Below are 17416 nucleotides of genomic sequence, written 5' to 3'. Positions count from 1 at the left end.
GACTCTTCTTTAGATGCCTGAACTACTCTTGGTGAAATTCTTTGGCTAAGCTATTGGTTGTCAGACATTTAAAAGGTTATCCCATCTGTGGGAATAATTGACTTTCAAGATAGGAATAAAAAGATTAGGAGGGCTTCCCTGGTGGCGCAGTTGTTGAGAGTCCGCCTGCCAATGCAGGGGACACGGGTTCGTGCCCCGGTCCGGGAGGATCCCACATGCCGCGGAGCGGCTGGGCCCGTGAGGCATGACCGCTGAGCCTGCGCGTCCGGAGCCTGTGCTCCACAACGGAAGAGGCCACAACAGTGAGAAGCCCGCGTACCGCAAAAAAAAAAAAAAAAAAAAAGATTAGGAGCCGGAAGATCTGGATTCAAAGTCCTGTCCTGAGTCCCTTTCAAGCCACGTGAAAGTTCTTAATAATTCGAAAGCTCAATTTCCACTTCTGCTGATAATTATAATAATGAAGGTGATGATAATAATATCTACCTTATAAGTTGCTAGAAATTTTGAATTAATAATATATATGAAAAAAGTACATTATGTAAATGGTAAGGTGTGCCAAAGCTATTCTTTTCACAAGTAGTTAAAGTGTACGGATTTTGTTTTTTCCCTTCGGGCTGTGTTGTGCAGCATGCAGAGTCTTAGTTCCCTGACTAGTGATCCAACCCAGTCCCCCTGCATTAGGAGCATGGAGTCTTAACTACTGGACCACCAGGGAAGTCCCAAGGTGTAAGGATCTTAAACAGAGAGCATTTGTTCCTTTATACATGAACATTTGCTTGGCACTTAACAAGTTCCTTGCGTTGCTTAATGAGATGTGCGTGTTCCCCTGCCCCAATTTAATCTGTACAACAATCCTTTAAGAAAGGTACTATTATTATCCCAGCTTTCCAAAGGAGGAAAGATAGGCTTAGAGAGATTAAGTTGCTCCCTAGAGTCACATAGTAAGTACAGAACCATGATTTGAGCCCAGGGAGTGTCTAACTCCAAAAGCCTCTTAACCACTATGTCTGTTCTCCTTCTATCGCAGCCCTCCCTGCCTTCTTTCCTTCTCTAATCCAGTGCCTCAAGGCCGACCAGTTTAACCCAAATGATCTCATCAGCTTCTAAAGTATTTATTATTTCTGAACGACTTGTGTGCCAATCATGTCCTGCTGTGTGACATCTTTTGTATTTTTGTCTTATTTTGCAGTTTGTCTTATTGTTGTTTTCTATTGCAGTAAGTAGAAAAATGATTGTTATAAAAACTGGCAAGTACCTCAAAGACAGAATTGTCTTTATTTAGCAAGTTATTTTTATCAGGTCTTTGAATATGGAGCTCCATGAGGGCAGAAACCAAGTCTGTTTTATTTATTACCAAAGCTCTAGGAGCTAGCACTGTGCCTAGCAAAACAAAACAAACCTGCAAGCAAAAAATGCATTTAATATTGTTGAGAAACAAAAAAGAGGAAACTCCAAGGGTTTTGGCCTAGACACCTGGGGGCAAAACAAAGAGAGGGAAAATGTCTGCTATATGGAAGAACATACGGCCTAGTACAAAGTAAGCTTTTATAATCAGTATTAGTTATTATTGCTACATATGTATAATAGGTTTGGGGAGGGTATGGGTAGCAGGTAGAAAATGGGAAGGCAAAAGAAAGAAAAAATAGAGCAAAATGATGCTGGGCTAGTTTGTGAATAGATGGCCAGTGAGGACTTTTCAGGCAGAAATGGGTAAAGAGCAGTTAAGAATAGGGATATTTAGGGCTTCCCTGGTGGTGCAGTGGTTGCGAGTCCACCTGCCGATGCGGGGGACACGGGTTCGTGCCCCGGTCCGGGAGGAACCCGCATGCCGCGGAGCAGCTGGGCCCATACGCCATGGCCGCTGAGCCTGCGCGTTCGGAGCCTGTGCTCCGCAACGGGAGAGGCCACAGCAGTGAGAGGCCCGCGTACCGCAAAAAAAAAAAAAAAAAAAAAAAAAGAATAGGGATACTTAATATTTACACCCACCAACTTTGCCCTCAAATCTTCAGTGATCTGGTGCCAGTGGTCTTTGATGAATTCAAGAATCCAGGTGGTATCCAGTACAGATAGTATGGTATAGACACTCCAGTCAACAGCAGTAAAATAGAGCCATAAATTATAAGGAGAGGGGTAAGGTGTCCAAGAAACCTCAGAAACATTGGGAACAATGCTGGTTTTTCTCATTTTATGTAGGACGGGGGCTCAAGACCATTTCCATTAAATTGTAAAGGATGGGGAATTCTCCAGTAGGCGAGAGGACTTTTGAGATAATCAAGACAGCTAAACCTTGAGTTACACTGCTGTGGTTATTCTCTGTAAGTTATGTTTATGTCATGTCCTCCCAGCTGGATTGTAAAATTTTGCAACTTGAAATGATGAGAAATGAGTTGAGTTTGTATGGCATTTTTCTATGTATGAATTTCTTTTTTTTTACATGAGTTCATTGAAACTAACAAAACCGTTTGTGGTATGTATGATGTCATGACTTTTCTCCCCTCTGTTTTAAAAACAAGGCAATTCATGCACAGAGAGTTTAAGTACACCTGCCCTCGGTTACAGAGCTAGCAAGGACCTAAGCCAGCGTGGTATAGTGAAAAGGATATAGTTTAATAAGGCTTTTCACTATATGGGTGAAATCTAGCTTTCCAATCTCTTTGTTTTATTTTTTCCTCTCTTTTTTAAAAATTGAGATATAGTTGATTTACAATATTATATTAGTTTCAGGTGTACAACATAGTGATTCAAAAGTTTTACACTTTATACTCCATTTATAGTTATTATAAAATATTGGCTATATTCCTTGTGCTGTACAATACATCCTTGTAGTTTATTCGCTTTGTACATAGTAGTTTGTACCTCCTAATCCACTATCCCTATCTTGCCTCTCCCCCTCTCTCTCCCCGACTAGTTTATTCTCCGTATCTGTGAGTCTTTTTCTTCTTGTTATATTCACTAGTTTGTTTTATTTTTTAGATTCCATATGTAAGTGATAATACACAGTATTTGTCTTTCTGTGTCTGACTTATTTCACTAAGCATGATACCCTCCAGGTCCAGCCATGTTGTTGCACATGGCAAAATTTCATTCTTTTTTTTTTTTTTTATAGCTGAGTAGTAGTTCATCCAGTCTCTTTCTTACCACTATCTCATGCTACCCATCCATGTACACAATCACCACAGAGATCTACCAACTTTCCCTAAGAAATCTACACCTCAGTGACTTTGAAAAAGTACCTAACCTCCGAGAGCCTCTATTCTCACAGTTATACTAACGAAGATAATAGTGGCTTCATTAAAGGGTTGTTGTGGAGGTTAAATATTTTAACTCTAAGGCGCTTGGAACACAGAAATGCTTAAGGAATGTTCTCTCCTTGATTCCTTGGCTTTCTTTCTTTTTCATATCTTTCAACTTAAAGTTCAATACTTTCTGCATAACGCTACCAAATATTTCTTATATTTCTCTGCAACTTCGATGACACCTGGCTTCATGTCCTGTGCATGTCCCAACTCCTCCCCTGGGGCCAAAGGTAGTCTCAGAAGGACGGGGCAAAGGGCTGGGTTAGGTCTGGCTGGTAGTTGCTGAGGGTGGCCTGAGGCAGTCCAACAGGAACCCCATGCCACGTTTAAGTCACAAGACCAAAGATCAGACTTGATGGAGCCAAATCTTTTCTCAGGGAATGGAGGTGATGTAGATCTGGGAACAGGGGCGACTAGGTCATCAAAGGGTTTCAAACAAGTACCAGATACTCATGACAAACACTTGTCATCAACAAGAAAAGCATGATTTAGGAAATTTATTGGAAACCACCCATGTTAACAGCTTACATTTTTCATTAGATAATAACTTCTACAAGTTTTTATTTTTAAAAACTCAACTCTTACATCCAGCAAAGAAAAGCATATTTTTTGAAAACCCCAAATGTACTTTTCAGTTTCAAGGCTCATGTCTATCACATTTATCACATAGATTTACCTTGACTATAAAAATCCTTTCTGTATATTTTAAGCAAGAATCAAAACAGAATATTGAAGCCATTTTTAACACATAGAGCAGCAATTTCTTTGCTGAAATCATATTTCCACTTGTCAAGAGCTGTTGTACCCTCAAGGGAAGTACACATTATGTCTGTGGCACTGAGTGTCTCATACAGAAAAAATGGAGGAGGGAGCCCTCTTTTCCATGGTGGCAAGACTAAGGTTTGAATTATTCATTAAGTGAAGGATATTTATTTGTGATTAAGCAAACTCAGAGGATGATGTAGGAAATTTCCCAAAGAAAATATTATCCTTCAGGTATTTGACATTTGAGGGCTCCTGTGTTCATGGTTTCAGAAGCAAATCTATGACTCTGTGAAAGGGCAAATTATCCTTCAGCTACATGGCTATGATTTATAGAACAAAAAACAATACCAATTTACTTCCTTAGTGGATTTCAGAGACAAGTTAAATGTTTAAAATATTTTTTTTTTTTTTTTTTTTTGCGGTACGCGGGCCTCTCACTGCTGTGGCCCCTCCCGCCGCGGAGCACAGGCTCCGGACGCGCAGGCCCAGCAGCCACGGCCCACGGGCCCAGACGCTCCGCAGCATGTGGGATCCTCCCGGACCGGGGCATGAACCCGCGTCCCCTGCATCAGCAGGCGGACTCCCAACCACCGCGCCACCAGGGAAGCCCTAAAAGAATTTTTTAAGGTGGCTAAACAATGAAAGGCAGTATCACTAGTCATATTTTATAAAGGGAAGATACTCAGCTCCATCGTACAACTGTATGCTGCCTGGCCAGTGGCCACCACTCTTGTGAATTTGTTGCAAATCCATTTGGCTGCTTGGCTCTCCCCCGCTGTTGTGGACCACTGCCTATGGCATTGCTGAACCACCACTCAGATGAGTCTGGCTCTGTATCAGAGTGACGATTGGGTCCAGTGGTGCCTAACAAAGGCTTGGGGGGGAGGGGGGAGGAGGATGCTCATAACAGTCATATCACATAACAATCACACACAAAATTTTCACTTAATTACTATTAATAATAATAGCTAACATTTGCTGAGTGCATACTAAATGCCAGGCACTGGGTATTACTTAACCGAGTCCTCACATAAACACTATGAGGTATCCTATAGTCATGAAGTTATGGCCCCTGGTGCTATCTGGCCCCCACAAACTGAGGGTCCTCCACAGGTAGTACTGACTGGGAGGAAGAACTGAAGCACCTGAAAATTGGCCAGAATGAACTGCCGAGGCTTTAGCTTCCCAAGAAGCTACCTGGGTGGGGAGGGGTAGGGCTGGGTAAAACAATCCAGAAGTGTAGGGGAGTTATGTCTGGGGGTAGATAAAACTTAACCTGTGAGAGACAGGAGACAGAAAGAAGCCAGCATTGCTCACTCTTTCTCCTGTGTGAAGGGCAGTTCTGAGAAGTAGCAGCTTTGTAAGTACTTCCTGGAGATGCCCTGGATGATCAAGCAGCCAGCTTTGTTTGCAGTGAAGCTATGGCCATCTTGCTAACACATCCGTTATGTTCGTTTTCACTTTTTCCCGACCTCACTTCCTTTTTCTCTCACACTTTCTTCCCTGGAATTTCACCCATCAACAAAGCATTAGTACATTATCTTCTGCCTCAAGTTTTGTTTTCTTAGGACTCTCTATTAAAAAGCACTGGTACAGGCTTCCCGGGTGGCGCAGTGGTTGAGAGTCCGCCTGCCGATGCAGCGGACACGGGTTCATGCCCCGGTCCGGGAGGATCCCACATGCCGCGGAGCGGCTGGGCCCGTGAGCCATGGCTGCTGAGCCTGCACGTCCGGAGCCTGTGCTTCACAACAGGAGAGGTCACAACAGTGAGAGGCCCACATACCGTAAAAAAAAAGAAAAGGAAAAAAAAAGCACTGGTACCAGGAGTGGTCTTTAAGAACAGACCCTCAAAATGAGATTTTGGAGTTGAATAGCCCACCTCTCTGAAGGCAATAGGAATGGTTTTCCTGGTAGTAAGTGGGATAATAATTCCTGCTATGAAGTAGCATGGCATCACAGCTGCTAAAGCTTTCATCTATAGTTAAATGGGGTGAGGTGCAGGTGGAAGTAAAGCACTGGGATACCAAGTGGATGCTGTACTTGACTGGTATGGGAGAAACGATAATGATAAGGATTGGGGAAGAGATTGGCTCCTTTTTTTTTGAAGTATAGTTGATTTACAACGTTGTGCCAGTCTCTGCTGTACAGCAAAGTGACTCAGTTATACACATAGAGACATTCTTTTTGTACATATATACTCTTTTCTACTATGGTTTATCCCAGGAGATTGGGTATAGTTCCCTGTGCTCTACAGTAGGACCTTGTTGTTTATCCATTCTAAATGTAATAGTTTGTATCTGCCAACCCCAAACTCCCGAGACTGGCTGCTTTTGACAGCACTGGAAGCCTTGCAAAAAGAAAACAATAGTTTGAAGCAGCTAATTGCCGATGTAGGAACACTATGGAAGCCAGAGGACTTCTCTGGCAGCCATAAAGGAGATTCTGATCTCTTGCAGAGCAAGTGAGGCACTGTAGAAAATTCGGTTCAGGATCCAGAGTGGCAGAGTTGCAAAAGAGATTGAATGCATAGCTTCAACAGGTCAAAGACTTTTCCAGATAGGAAAAATGTAAGACCTTAAGACCTGGACAAGAAATATTTGGGTGGATGAGAGCCTCAGAACCTTGACCTCCCAATTGTCCCTAAATCTTCTTGGCCTGAAGAAGCAGTCCATTTCCTCTTGACTGAAGAAAACAGTCTCCCTTTACCTGGAGACTGTACATGAATGAAATATTAATAGATTCAGTGCAAGATGACTCTTGTTTTCCTCCATTGCCCTTTTTTGCTCCCAGTCTGATAACCAGTGTCAGAGCTCTGCACACCCTAACCAGGGAAGTACAGGTCCTGCTCCAGAAGGAATTCACCTACATTCTAAAAGAGTTATAGGACCTGAGAATATGTGAGGATCAGAATAATGTAGGAAGGAACTTGACAAAAGTCATGCAGAGCCAAATTTGAAGAGACTTTAGTTCCAGGTAGAATAAAAGATCAAGATAATCTCTGATGTCATTTTCTGTTGGAAAATGAAGGTTGTAGGAAAGTAACCCAAGAGTGAATCCCCACCTAAACTGTGTTTAAACCTGTAACATTTCATTAATTCCATCATTCTGTAGACAGGTGTCTTAACTGACCTCCAAATGTATTCAGAAGTTGGCAGTTTACAGAACCACTGTGGTAAGCCTCATGCATCAATAGAGGCATTAGATAGCCAAGCCTCTAAACAAGGCAGATGGAGCAAGAGAACTCAAGACACAACTACTCTGAAGTTCTGCTTCTACTTCTCTAATCCCAGGCAGTGTGGAGTACCAGGCAATAAGACCAGACTTTAGTCAGGTAGCCTGGGACTTTAAAACCTGGCTCTGCCACCTACTGGTGACGTCGATTTTGCTCATTAGAAAACTGCGGTAATAATACGTACCAGCAGGGTGGCTGTGAGGATGAGTAACATCCCATCTGTGCAGAACCTGGGAGGAGGTGATGAAGAAGAGGTAACTTATTTTTCCTGTTTTAAAATTCACTTACAAATACACGTGTCATCTCAAAGTCTGTTTTTCTTTCCAAAGCAATTACTCCCCCAGACTTGTCTTTTCATTAGTAGCTCTGTCATTCTTCCAGCCAGCCAGGCTGAAAACCTGTCATACTGGATTTCTCCTCATTCTTTATCTGCCTATTTTTAACCAGCCACAAGATCCTGCCCTTTTTCTTTCCTTCTTCTAGCATCCTTGTCTTATACTTCGGAATTCCCTACCTGGACAGTTGCCATTGTCTTCTGGCTGGTCTCAGATACCACTTCACCAATGTCACTCCTTTGTGCCAAAATCTTCCATGGATCCTTATTAGCTATGGAATAAAGTCTCAGTTCCTTAGTGTATATGAAAACCTTCCATAATCTGGCCATATGGTCACCAGATTTCGCAAATAAAAATACATGGAGCCCAGTTAATTTTGAATTGTAGATAAACAACCAATTTTTTTTTGGTAAAAGTATGTCACATGCAATATTTGGGATGTAGTTATACTAGTAAATTTTTTGCTGTTCATCTGAAATTCAAATTTAACTGGGCATCCTGTATTTTATCAGGCAAACCCACTTGGCCCTAACTTTTCTCTCTTTGGTCCTATAACTCAATACTCTCCACAAATCTAGGCTGCTCGTGGTCTGTCCTCAGGTCTCATGTTGCTCATGGCTTGTATTTTGGCCTCAGGTGCCCAAGGAGAATCAGAAAGATGTGATTTTGAACCTCTGCTTTCTTACTTACCAACCCTATGACTTTGGCAACTAATTTAACCTCCCAAACCTCAGATTTCTCATTACAAAATATGAGCCCTAATATTGACACACGAGGGAGTGATTGTGAGGATCAGACGAGCTATGTAAAACCAGGGACCATGGGGTCTACTGTATGTATTCAGCATGTTAGTTCATTGTTGTTGTTGCTAGGATTTCTGTAAGAGCAGAACTTAGTCAGCTCTTCAGGTCCTCAGTTGTACTGCTGGCCATGATTTGTAAGAAGCAGTGTGGTCTAGGTCACATTTGGAAGTTACAGAGGCTGGAGTGGATGTCAGGGTGATCTCTCCTGGGCACACTTGCCTTCCCACGTCATAGTCTGAGCCCAGCAGTGGGAGTGAAGCAAGCTGTGCAGCAGGGGGGACCTGGGGACAGGGGGCCACTCACCACCCCTGCGCCAAGGTTCCTCTACCCCACAAAACCTTCTCTCCTCACCTTACTCCCTCTCAACCTGTATCCCGTCACTCTCCTTGTCTGTTTATTGCCGAATGTCTTTTAAAGGTTCTCACACTTGCTATTTTCCATTTCTACATATGAAGCTCAGTTGATACCCCAGTAACTCCTTTGAAACAGTGCTTTCAACTCTCTCCAGTCACCTCCTGATTGCCAAATTTGGTCTATTCTTTACTCCTGTATTTGGAACCGCTGACCACTCATCTTCCTGTGACCTCTGTGGTATTGACCTCTTCTGGTTCTCCTCCTACTTCTCCGGTGGCTCCTTCTAAGTCTCTTCTGCCTGCTCCTTCTGCATGACTCTTCCGAGCAGGATGGTGGTAGAGTATGGAAGCCTAGCATCTCCCTCCCCCAAGTCCACTGAAATAATCAATAGAGCAGGGAGATGGGAGGAAATAATTTATCACTACTGAAAACTAAGGTTGGAATCATCCATAAACTAAAACTCTGGAGGCATTTCTTCCAGCAATAATGATGAGCTCGGATTAAAAAGAGCCATTGAGGACTTCCCTGGTGGTGCAGTGGTTAAGAATCCGCCTGCCAATACAGGGGATATGGGTTTGAGCCCTGGTCCAGGAAGATCCCACATGCCGTGGGGCAACTAAGCCCGTGTGCCACAACTACTGAGCCTGCACTCTAGAGCCCGTGAGCCACAACTATTGAGCCTTCGTGCCACAACTTCTGAACCCATGTACTACAGCTACTGAAGCCTGGGCACCTAGAGCCCAAGCTCTGCAATAAGAGAAGCCACCGCAATGAGAAGCTCGTGCACTGCAATGAAGAGTAGCCCCCGCTCGCCGCAACTAGAGAAAGCCCGTGCACAGCAACGAAGACCCAACGCAGCCAAAAATTAAAAAAAAAAATTAAAAATGGAGCCAGTGAGGGCTGAGAGCCACCCTCGTTCACGAGGGAGGATGACTCATCTAATACTCCCTGGCTGCCTCCACCGTCACTCCCTGACTTGGAGAGGCAAGGGCAGTGCTGTTCTGGCAGAGAGGATGTGAGGCAGGTCGTGGGGCGGGGAGGAGGTTGCTGCTGAGAGGCCCAGCACCAGGAGCACCTCTGGCCTCTGTGGACCTCTGACACTGTACTCCACTGCTAGCTTGCAAGGACTGGCTTGCAAGCAGTAAACGGAGACTGAGTGCTGTGTGTGTAGAGGTCTGGGGGTCCTTTTACAGGGCATCGTGGCCCTGTGGCTTAGGCTTCCTCCTCACTCACAGCCTTGGCTGGTGACCTCAGGACTCATTACCTCCAGGTGCGCCCAGCCTCGCCTCCAGATTCAGTCCCAGACCATCTGCTGTTTGCCCACGCCCACCCTCTACGCCTCTCTCCTGCCTTCTCTTGTTTCCCAACTCCCATTTGGCCTTTGGACCAACCCAATCCTTTCTGTAAGGGGTGGCACTTCAGCTCAAGCACTTTAAAAAATGTATGGCTAAAGAGGCAGCACTATGGACTGATTTTTTTTAATTGATTGATTAATTAATTAATTTTTGGTTGTGCTGGGTCTTTGTTGCTGCACGCAGGCTTTCTCTAGTTGCAGCGAGCGGGAGCTACTCTTTGTTGTGGTACACAGGCTTCTCATTGCAGTGGCTTCTCTTGTTGTGGAGCTCGGGCTCTAGGCGCCCAGGCTTCAGTAGCTGTAGCACATGGGCTCAGTAGTTGTGGCATGTGGGCTCAGTAGTTGTAGCACGTGGGCTCAGTAGTTGTGGCACACGGGCTTAGTTGCTCTGCAGCATGTGGGATCTTCCTGGACCAGGCCGTTGGCAGGCAGATTCTTAACCACTGCACCACAAGGGAAGTCCCTGGGCTGATTATTTTTTTTTTTTTTCGCGGTACGCGGGCCTCTCACTGTTGTGGCCTCTCCCATTGCGGAGCACAGGCTCCAGGCGCGCAGGCTCAGCGGCCATGGCTCACGGGCCCAGCCGCTCCGCGGCATGTGGGATCTTCCCGGACCAGGGCATGAACCTGCGTCCTCTGCGTCGGCAGGCGGACTCTCAACCACTGCGCCACCAGCGAAGCCCCCTGGGCTGATTTTTAAATGCCCTCCTCCTTTATACTCTTCTCAGGAGGTAGAACACCAAACTCTTTGATACAATCTGGGCTCAAAAGAATATCCCTCAGTGGAGTATGATGCCACAGCAAAGTAATTTCAACAATTTTCTCACTTCAAGATATTTCCCCAAGGGCTCTCCCAGGTCATTAGGACACCATCTGGCTAGTAGTTTGATAAGGATAGATAGTGCTTTCCAAGATGAGGAAGTGAACTACAGCCAGCAGCAGAACAAAGAAATTTTACACTGTTTGAATTTCAAACAGTTTGTGAAAATGTAACAGGTCTCTCTGGGGGGATAGCCAAATATAAAAGAAATAAATCTTTGCCTCCCAGGAAATAAAATTCCATTGTTGAAGTTCTGCAAGCAGTGAAGGAAAACTGGCAGTAAAAGCAAACAAACAAACAAAACACCTTCCTTATCTACCCAAGTTCAGGATCAACTGAAAGACAAAGGAGTTGGGTAGCTGGATATTTTTTAAATGAGAGAACATCTGCCATTCTTTTTAAATCGCATTCCCTGTCCCCCCCCCACCTCCCCCGCCCCAGTCTTGTCTTCCCTTTCATTTTCTTTCCTCCTGGGCACGAAGGCAGTGAGCTGGGGGCAGGGGTGAGCTACACGAGGTGGTGTGGCAGCTGCCCACCTGCACCCCGGGACACACACACTGAAGGGGAAAGGAAGGCCCCGTGCAGATCATGTTGGTGTTGTGCCCACTGGTGCCCAAGAGCAAGGTGAGGAGACAAACAGCAGGGCTGGGAGGCTGCTGACACTGAGCAAATAAGAAAATTCATTGAGCAAATAATTAAATATATTTGGGATTAGAGAGCCAGGTTTCTTACCATTGGAGAAGGGAAACATGGAAAGAGGCAAAGTTCAAAAGAACCCAGAGGTGTTGTAGTGGTTCTAGAAGTACTGGTATAAATTCATGGATATGTGTCTACATACATGCCTACTTATGTACATAGACCTCCTAGCTCTGCCCACTGAAAAAAGTCTGGAAGCAATGACACTCTGGAGGCAGTGAGCACATCTAGTAGCCAGATCTTGGTTTCCAAATACCACCCTTCTCTAAAATGCCAGGACTCCTTGAAAACATGGCTGATTCCAGGGCTGGGGCAGGGAACATACAAGGTGATCCTGGCATATCTTGTTCCGGAAAGCAAGAAGATATTTACAGAATGATGGGGACATGTCAAAAGATCTTAGAAGCCCCTTGATGGAACGCCCGTTGGCCAAACCTGGATCAATTTAAGCATGAAAATAATGATAGTAACTTACGATAATGAATGAATAAATGAATAGGAATTCATGAGTCCATACTAATATAAATAAATAAATGAAAGAGTAAATAAATAGGGAGGAGGGAAAGATCTTCTTTACAGTAGAATATCAAGTGCTAAATGTAACAGGAATGCTGGAAGGAGAAAATCACCATTTGGCAACATTCATAGTAGTGGTTTATTGAGGTAAATTCGTCAGTGAAGGCTAGGGCTGTATGTAACTGGAGGTTGATGGCATAATTTGGCAGCACATCTCCAGGAAGTACTAGTCAACATTTACAAAGGTGAACGGGGACCTTACGGGAGAGAAAACTGCAGATGTCAACACCGCCAGGTGACTAAGGTTAACATCACCAGTGGTGGGATGGACTGACGACGCAGTCCCCATCTCTACCCTAGAAAGTGTCCAGCATCATTTCTGAGGAATCGCTGACAAGAAAGCACAACTCCAGCGTGGTCAAGAGGAAACACCAAACTTAGATTAAGGATCATTTCTCCAGAGTGTAAGGTCTGTATTCCTTAAAAGTGTCACAGACATGAGGTAAAACCGTTGAGGGTGTGAAAGGCAGGGAAAAAGGGAGAACAGTTTCTGGCCAGAGGAGACGGGAGAGACGTGACCACAATGGCAGCGTGTGTTCCTTTGAGGGATAGTTGCCAGAAAGGAGGAAGAGGCATTGTTGGGAGAGTTGGGGAAATGTGAGTTGGGACAGGATGGGGGTGGGAGTCTCTGAACTAAATGATGGTGTTGTATCAATGTTGATTTCCTAACTGGGAGGGTTTTATGGTAGATGAGTAGCAAAGGGTCCTTAATTTGAGGAAATACACACTGACGTATTTAGGGGTGGTGGGGTATCATGGATGTAAATTGTTCTCAAAAGGCTCAGAAAACAACTAATTATATATATACGTACAATACACATACAGAAGGAGCAAATGTGATCCAATGTAACACCCCCTGGGTAAGGGGGATGTGGATATTCTTTGTACTGTACTTGCAATTTTTCTGAAAGTTTGAAAATAAATTTAAATTTATTTTCGATAAATAAAATAAAGTTAGTAATTTATCAATTTCAAAAAAATCTTTAAATTAATTAAAAGAGAGTGTCAGCTTTTTTTCTTTTCCTTTTTTGACTGATGAAAGCTAAGTTGAAGAACGTACAGCCCTTTTCCACCCAGGACAAACAGCCAAGGACAACCTCAGGCCTTGCTCTGCAGGAACAGTCTCTTTACTGTACAGACTAAAATATTTGCATCCCAAGATTAGGCTGGGTCCCAAAGAGGAGGAAGTGAGAGGCTGAACCTCATATGCTGTGTCCCTTCTCCCAAACTCACCACTCACACAAGTCTCCTCCCAGCACATCCCAAACACAAATACCCAAGTAGGAGTGAGGGAGGGAACCTCATTTAGCTGACGTCTCTCTACTTGGAAACACAAAGATTGAACATAAGTGTTATTCCTCAACAGCCTTGTTTTGAGGAGCCTCCTGTTTTTCAGGTGTTGGTGGGTTGCCCCATGGGCTCCTCGATTACCTTGGGGGGATGAGCCCTGCAGTTGCCCAGAAATTCCTCTGCTCCAGTCCCACCACCCACTGAGACCAAGTGTGTTGATCTCAGCACAGGTGTGAATGCTCTTGCAGCTGGTGCTGCTTCTCTGCTATCTGCACGTGCTGTCAACTCTCAGGCAAGCGACTCTGTGCCATGTGTGGAATCAGAACCACTTGGTGGTCTCCCCCAACCCAATTCTCACCCTAGGAAGACCTACTATTTTCCTATTTCTCAGCCCAATTGGGCAACCTCTCCCAGGAAGTTAACTGGCTTGGGCAATAGCTGAGCCTGTCTACTGCGCCTCCTGAGTCGTTCTGGGATGTTTCAGCCTGACCAGGAAGTCACTTCCATCTTTCTTTTTCCATCTGCATATGCTGGGCCACCAAGGTCTGGGATGGGAGTCCTCCCAGACCCCATCCAGGCCTCCCCCTTCCTTAGAAATGGTTTTCTTCCCTTTCCGTTCTGCCAGCTATCTCCCCACTAGCGTCCAGTCAGCACATTTTAAGAGGTCTTTTTATTTTATTTATTTAAGTTTCATAGCATTCTCATTTTACAAATGAGGAAAGTGATGCTCAGAGAGGTTAAGATGCTTACCTAAGATCACCCAGCTGGGATGTGGTAGAGCCAGGACTTACACACACTCTAACTCCACACGTGTGCCCTCCATCTCAATCAGCGAGGCCTTCAAGGTTCCACATTCAGGGGTCTCGTGTCTCTTCTCCTACCACATCCCTCTGTCCTCCTGAGACTGCTGGTTAGTGCTCTGACTCACTGGTGCTTTCATCCTTCCACCCACATCCATGCTATTTCCTAAGTCTGGAGGGACACTGTCTTATTCCTCATTTATAGAAATCTTACTCAGCTTTTAAAGCTTACTCAGCTCAAATATAAATTATCATATTAGTTAGAACTGCAGAAGACTCAGGAGGAATAATGCTGAAGTTAGTAAAATCACAAGTGAACATGGACTTGTTTACCAAGTTCTACAATATTAAAGGAAGGGAATATGTCCTGGAGCTTCAAAAAGGCATTTTGGGGGCATGTAAGAGAGGATCACATGAAACGGTGAGTGGTAAACTAGTGGAACCTGTTATTCCACAGGTGCTAGAGCTGGAAGATCAACAGCTGACATTTATTGAGCATTAACTCCATGCTGGTTCCAGGAGACTAAATGAGTAGCTTAGTGTTTAATTGGAGAGACATGTGCTTAAGTACACAATTACAACGCAGTGTGCCATGTGCTGTCATTTGGTACCATGAGAGCATTGAGTAGGTCTAAAGAAACCAGGGAAGGCTTTACAGGTGATGCTGCACTTACAGTTGAAGGAACAGGAATTTCTCAGGTAGATAAGTGGGAACAGGGGTAAGAAAGACATTGTAGGCAGATTGAGCCGCAGTGTAAAAGCATGGCAACATGAGAGAGTTTGAAGGGTTTGCCTTTGATATTGCTAGAGCAGAGGTCAGTGTGAAACTTGCGCGTGTGTATGTGTGTGTGAGTGTGAGATCGTCATGAAGTGTAGGTGGGTGAACAGATTTCTTGGAAATAAGGCTAGGAAGGTGGTGTAAGGTCTTATCATGAAGGGTTGATGTGAAAAGTTAAGGAGTTTAGCTTTTTTCTCTATAATTTTGAATAGTTGCATGATCAGTTTCTTTTCGGAAAGATCATTCTTGGTTGCCATGTGGATCCCGAATAAGAAGAGATGGTTGAGTCTAGAGGTAGAGTTTCTAACGAGAAGGCTACTGCAGTAGTTCAAGTGGTGATGAGGGCTGTGGTAGACACTGGGGTGCCCTGCCCAGATCTCCTTGCACCGGGCTGGAGCCCCCCAGCCCCGGCAGTGACTGTGGATGCTGATGGCTCACAGCTGCCTCTTTCTCCAGAGAATTACCCACCACTGACTGCGGCCACCTCGCCCAGGAAGTTACGATGCCCCCACGGGGTGGATACAAGAGATTGGCTACTACTAATTAGAGGAGTGAGAAGGGAAGATGAGGAGAGGAAGGGATCTGGAATGTTCTCTAAATCTGGCTTGAGTCTAAGGGGGGGGGCTGCTATTCATTTACTGAAATAGTTCTGGGGTGGGGGTAAGGGAGGAGATAGGCTAATTCCATTTTGTGTTTGTTTGTTTTTTTTTTTTGGTCGTGCTGTACGGCATGTGGGATATTAGTTCCATCTGCACCCCCCGCACCCCCAGAAGCACAGAGTCCTAACCACTGGACCACTAGGGAATTCCCCCATTTTGGACACTCTGGGTTGGAGATGCTGTGGGATACCCTGGGCATCCAGGTAGAGATGAAGAAGGCAGCTGGAGTTTAAAGTTCAGGATAGGAAATCAGAGTTGGAGACATAGATTTGGAACCAACAGCAAATAAGTGACAGTCACAATAGAGGTATTATGTTCTCAATCCTGGCTCCATGCAGGGGACGTTACAAGATGCTCTCCTGTTGAATCTGTAGGTTAACATCAGGGAAGGCAATCTAGTTCTCCAGTTTAGTCCTTTTGGTCCATTGTGAGAATTCTGAGCTGTACAATCTGGACCTGGTCTTTTTTTTTTTTTTAATTCTTTTGTTCCTATTGTGGCTCTGTGTCATCATTAAGGCCAAATGTAGTAAAGAATAGTATAAAAATAACCAACTTTTGTTCACGAGTCATAGTCAGATCACTCATACATATTATGCCAAAATGAAAAAAATACAAGAGTGTTTCTTACTCTCTTCTTTCAGAGCCAGAATTGACTGTTTGCTAAAGCTCCATAATGAAGGCCATTAGCATCCAGAATCTGAAGGAAGGACAATTTTTACCCAATCAATTATACTAGACATTAAGCCTGAATTTCTATCCTCTCTGCCTCAGAAGTAAAGAGCCCTGAGGATACCTAACTCAACTTTTAGGATGGAGGCCCACCAAAGAAATTACTTGGTAAAGCATGAACTAAGTTGCAGCAAAGTTTGGGAAGTGAGTTTCCCAACAGGGGCAGAGTTAAGTATGAAGCCTGGGAGAAGAAAGGAAGGAACTAGTTCTCCTAACACATCCTATAGAGTTCCTTACTGGTATAATTTGAAGTATGAAAGAGAAAATACATTTTTTATTCACTGCTGAAGTCCTCACCTCCAGCTACTTAGCATAACATATTGATACAGTCTCGTTGCTCTGTATTAATCTGAACCACTATGTATTCCTTTGCCTTTTCATGTCACCACTTCCCTGAAGGGACCATCACTTTCCAGTCCCTAAGTGAAAAAGAGTTTAGGGTTTAAATAGGCCACTGTGAGACTGGTTCATTTCTTTACTATTCCTTATTCAAATTACCTTTTTGTTGGCAAAGTTAGTTGAGCTCCTGCTCTACAATCAACTTACCAAGATCTTTAATAGAAAATCTTAAATTTAGTCTGTTCACTGTATCCTAAAAGTGAAAACTTACTGAACAATATTAGAAATTGACCATGGACCTTACCTGAACTTAGATTTGAAATAATAAATATTACCATAATATGGTAATAAATTCAATCAAATAAATTCTTAACATTTTTGTTCCTGGTAGTCACTCTATAAATTATATGATGTAATGTGGTATACATGTGTTATGATGAGTAATGGAATCATGGTGAATGTGACATGTATTGTGACCTTAGTAAGCACCAGGTGCTGTGCATGTCTTATATGTATTCATCAAAAACCTGGGCTGTAGGTACTATTGTTCCCTTTTTACAAATAAGGAAACAGGCTGAGCGATTAACTTTC

The sequence above is a fragment of the Delphinapterus leucas genome, chromosome 2 (assembly GCF_059928025.1).
Source record: "Delphinapterus leucas isolate spDelLeu-1000000601 "Yukka" chromosome 2, BTC_Dleu_Yukka2, whole genome shotgun sequence".
Classification (NCBI taxonomy): domain Eukaryota; kingdom Metazoa; phylum Chordata; class Mammalia; order Artiodactyla; family Monodontidae; genus Delphinapterus; species Delphinapterus leucas.
This window is presented reverse-complemented; position numbering follows the sequence as displayed.